This window comes from Portunus trituberculatus, chromosome 23 (assembly GCF_017591435.1).
Source record: "Portunus trituberculatus isolate SZX2019 chromosome 23, ASM1759143v1, whole genome shotgun sequence".
Taxonomy (NCBI): domain Eukaryota; kingdom Metazoa; phylum Arthropoda; class Malacostraca; order Decapoda; family Portunidae; genus Portunus; species Portunus trituberculatus.
In genome coordinates, this window is record NC_059277.1 from 7274770 (window position 1) to 7279769 (window position 5000).

The 5000-nt window shown below is 43.9% G+C and overlaps 1 long non-coding RNA gene across 1 annotated transcript in view; it reads left to right on the forward strand.

The window, feature by feature from the left end:
* The first annotated feature begins 1995 nt into the window (after positions 1-1995).
* Positions 1996-5000, forward strand: part of LOC123507735 — a 343144-nt gene continuing 340139 nt past the window's right edge. Inside the window, exon 1 of the long non-coding RNA XR_006675741.1 lies at positions 1996-2139. This is a non-coding gene — a long non-coding RNA (uncharacterized LOC123507735). The remainder of the gene's footprint in view (positions 2140-5000) is intronic.

The window sequence follows — 5000 nt, forward strand, 5'->3', positions numbered from 1 at the left end:
AATTGAGAAACGCTTTGCTCTCTCACCACGACTCTTTTCCAAGGCCATAGAGATGATTAGCTGGGTTTTCTAGAGTGTTTTTCCAGTTAATAATGAAGATATCTTGTCAATCTGCCTCTAGAACCGTAAAAACATCTTAGAAACGCCCTTTCTCACCACGACTAGTTTCCAAGGCCATAGAGATGATTAGCGGGGTTTTCAAAGTGTTTCTCCTGTTAATAATGTAGATATCTTTTCACTCTGCCTCTAGAACCACAAAAAAAAAAAAAAACTTAAAAACTCGTGTAAACTTAGATACAGTCTTCTGAAGTAGTGGAGGTGAAACGCATAAGTGTTTGAGAATACGAGCTTGGTAGAGGCGCGCGTGGCCTTGAGTGTGGGAAATTATTGTCAGACTGAGCGTGGTGTGGCCGTGATGTGTTTGGCTGTTTGCTGCTTGAAATTAAGTAAAAAGATAAAGTTATTACTTTCACTTTCACTGTTACTACTACTACCACTGCTGCTGCCACTGCTACTACTACTATTACTGCTATTACTATTACTATTGCTACTGTAACTGCTACTACTACTACTACTACTATTACTATTACTGCTGCTGCTGCTGCTACTACTACTGCTGCTGCTGCTGCTGCTGCTGCTACTGCTGCTGCTGCTGCTGCTGCTGCTGCTGCTGCTGCTGCTGCTGCTGCTGCTGCTGCTGCTGCTGCTGCTACTGCTACTGCTGCTGCTGCTGCTACTGCTACTACTACTGCTGCCACTACTACTACTTGCTACTACTACTACTACCACCACCACCACCACCACCACCCACACTACTACTACTACTACTACTACTACTACTGTTTAGACTACGTAAAAATATCAACTTTCCAGTATGGTAAAAATAAAAAAAAAGCAAGACGAGAGAAGGTATAAACTTAAAGAAAACACTAATAAACATACATGAACGAGGAAAAAAGAAGGTTAGTAACTTGAATAAACATCAAAAGATACGAACACACACATATAATAATAAAACAACAACAACAACAACAATAGGGATAAGTATATAAATATTCCTCTCTACGCTTATGACTGTGGAAGAAGAAGAAGAAGAAGAGGAGGAGGAGGAGGAGGAGGAGGAGAAGAAGAAAAGGAAGAAGAGAGAACAAAAAGAACATGAAAAAGAGGATGAAGAAGAAGAAAAAAGAATAAGAAGAAAGAAGAAAGAAGAAAAAAATAGAAGTAGCAGTAACAGTAGGAATAATAGTAGCAACAATAACACATAACACGTATCAGCTTATCATGGCGTCTGCAGTCTGGCTCCACCACCTCTTAACACTCCCTGCCACTCAAACACAGCCAAATATCGCCTTACCTTTCCTGTCAGCTGCTCAGAGGAGAGGTCTATCTTTCTTACACCTTCCCAGCCACTTGTGTTCCCCTACGGCCAGCTGGTCACGTAGAAATAAGTAAATAAATTAATCTCCTTAAGCCTCGCTCATTCTTCCTCTGTTTACATTAAAGATGGTGAATGTAAAAGTGTTTCATTTCATTGGTATTTATTTGTTGTTTTTGTATGTGGTTGGTGAGGTTTGATACTTGATAGTTTAGTTAGATGGTTTTGCAGGTGAAGGAGGTAACTAGGCTTGTGTTTCTATTCAGTGTCATATATTTCATAATTCTGATTACTATTGTTGTTTTTGAAGTTTTTAGTGATATCAAATGAAAAGTGGGAAAAAAAGAATAGTAAATTATCTTTCCATTCATGGGTATAGTAGGAAAAATAAGAGTAATAGCAGTGATGATTAAGTAAAGCACACACGAAAAAGAGAATAACAAAGAGAAAGAGACAGAGAGAGAAAAAAAGTAAACAAAAAATAAAAATAACCTTAAACACACATACACAATTCATAGACAATCACATACATGTTATTTAATCATCTTTACATAGCCGATCATTGACACTTCAGAGACAGGGAGGAGGAGGGAGAGGAGGAGGAGGCTGCGCACCGAAAGTAATCTAAACGCCAGAGTGCTTGTGAGCGGAAACTATCGAGAAATACCAGCACCATCCTTCACCATGACGCTTTCCTGACATGACCCAAAGGTGGAGGAGGTCACCAAGATCACGTGATCAGCAGAGGAAGGTCCGGAAAGGTACGTAACACGGGGAAAAATGTCTTAAATAAGGGATGGGTGGGGGTGGCAGCCATCAGGAAGGCTTCAATTAATGGCTTCCTTACCTGGCCGTAGCGTACCTGGTGATGTGTGGTGACCTGGCTATTACTGGTGATGAGGGGCAGGTGAGGGCAGAGCATGTCCGTCTGTGTGTATGTCTGTATTGTTTTTTTTTTGTTTATGCTCACGCAGGCAAACACTCTCTCTCTCTGTGGAAGTCGTAGTTCATTATGAGAGAGAGAGAGAGAGAGAGATGTATGTACCAACGCCCCTCTTCTTCTTTTTCGTCTTCTTCTTCTTCTTCTTCTTCTTCTTCTTCTTCTTCTTCTTCTCCTTCTCCTCCTCCTCCTCCTCCTCCTCCTCCTCCTCCTCCTCCTCCTCCTCCTCCTTCCTTTTCACTCTCTACTAAAATTCCATGTGATTTTTTAATATCACATGGTTTCACCTTTTTTTCCTGCCAGCCTCGGCTGGAGGGAGGGGCGGGTGGGGAGGAGCCTTCTGCTTTGCTGTCCTGTCTCTACCACTGGTAGTTAGTAGATAGTTTTCACAAACAGCCTAGCAAGGACCTAAGGGTCTGTTGCTGTTTGTCTTCCTTTGTATTCCTTTGTATTCCTCCTCCTCCTCCTCCTCCTCCTCCTCCTCCTCCTCCTCCTCCTCCTCCTCTTATCTCTCTCCTCTTTAGAAAGATATATGCTCAATACACAAACATGTAAGTCTTGGGTGTGTGTGTGTGTGTGTGTGTGTGTGTGTGTGTGTGTGTGTGTGTGTGTGTTTCATCTCCCAGTAACAAATATACAATTACTTATAACAAGAGAACTCCTATTTTGCAAGTGTGTGTGTGTGTGTGTGTGTGTGTGTGTGTGTGTGTGTGTGTGTGTGTGTGTGTCGGTACTTATAAAACCATCTTGAATTACATACAGCTTAAGCCATCCACTCTTTACCATAGCCTCTCTCTCTCTCTCTCTCTCTCTCTCTCTCTCTCTCTCTCTCTCTCTCTCTCTCTCTCTCTCTCTCTCTTACAACCAGTCAGTTCAGAGAGAGAGAGAGAGAGAGAGAAAAAAAACTTAACAACCATTAAATATCATAACTACCAAACAATCACCGAATTAGAGAGACATGCCAAGAAAATTCCCTCCCTCTCTCCCTCCCTCCCTCCCCCATTCCCTAATTCCCTCCAGCCTCCTCCTCCTCCCCTCCCCTTCCCTTCCCTCCGCTTTCCTCCTTTCCCTCCTTTCCTTCCCTTCCCTACATGTCTCCCTCCCTCCCTCCCCCTATTCCCATATTCCCTCCAGCCTCCTCCTCCTCCTCCCTACCCTTCCCTCCTTTCCCTCCCTCCCTCCCTCCATCCATCCCTTCACTTCCCCCATTACCTCCCCCATCTCTCCTCCCCTTCCTTTCTTTCCCTCCCTTCCCTTCCCTTCCCTTCCCTCACTTTCTTTCCTCTTTTCTCCCTTTCCTTCCTCCTTCCCTTCCTGCTCCCCTCCCCTCCCTCCCCTCCCCCCTCTCGTAATGGTTGGGTGCCTAATGGGTGTGATTGCTAGTTATTAATGGGCCGTGGAAAGAAAGGGGAGGGGGAAGAAGGGCCCATCAACCGCCCCCTACCCACCCATTACCTGTACAAATAGTTATACCTGTGTCGATCCCCCCCTTTCTCTCTCTCTCTCTCTCTCTCTCTCTCTCTCTCTCTCTCTCTCTCTCTCTCTCTCTCTCTCTCTCATGAGGATGTTAAAGAAAATAGAGAAAGTATGTGTGTGGCTTTTTTTTTTAGAATTACACACACACACACACACACACACACACACACACACACACACACACACACACACACACACACACACACACACACACACACACAAGCCAGAGGACCGGGGTTCGATTCCCCGGCCGGGTGGAGATATTTGGGTGTGTCTCCTTTCACGTGTAGCCCCTGTTCACCTAGCAGTGAGTAGGTACGGGATGTAAATCGAGGAGTTGTGACCTTGTTGTCCCGGTGTGTGGTGTGTGCCTGGTCTCAGACCTATCCGAAGATCGGAAATAATGAGCTCTGAGCTCGTTCCGTAGGGTAACGTCTGGCTGTCTCGTCAGAGACTGCAGTAGATCAAACAGTGAAACACACACACAGTGTTACACACACACACACACACACACACACACACACACACACACACACACACACACACACACACACACACACACACATTACCTGAGTCTTGTTACCTAAAAAATTGTGAAGCCTGAAATACTCGTGTGTGTGTGTGTGTGTGTGTGTGTGTGTGTGTGTGTGTGTGTGTGTGTGTGTGGAGGTTGTCGTGGTTACATTACACATGAGCGAGAAATATTGATGACGTGTGTGTGTGTGTGTGTGTGTGTGTGTGTGTGTGTGTGTGTGTGTGTGTGTTGTCATGTTTTGTTTTTATTTGTCTGTGTATTTGACTTTTGGTGGGAAAATAATTTGAGTTTGGAGGAAAATCTTGTGTTTTTTTTTAAGGATGTTTTTATTTAGCTATTTATTTATTTATTTATTTATTTATTTATTCATTTATTGGTGTTTTCTTTATCTTTTGTTCGTTTTCTTTAGTAAATCATGTTATGCAGTTCTTTAAAGTATTAGTAGTTTTTTTTATCTCTCTCTCTCTCTCTCTCTCTCTCTCTCTCTCTCTCTCTCTCTCTCTCTCTCTCTCTCTCTCTCTCTCTCTCTCTCGAGGTGTGACAAGGGACAAGGGTGGACTAGGAATTTGAAGGATTTGCATGTCTAACCCTTTCTATTGCCTTCCTCCTCCTCCTCCTCCTCCTCCTCCTCCTCCTCCTCCTCCTCCTCCTCCTCCTCCTCCTCCTCCTCC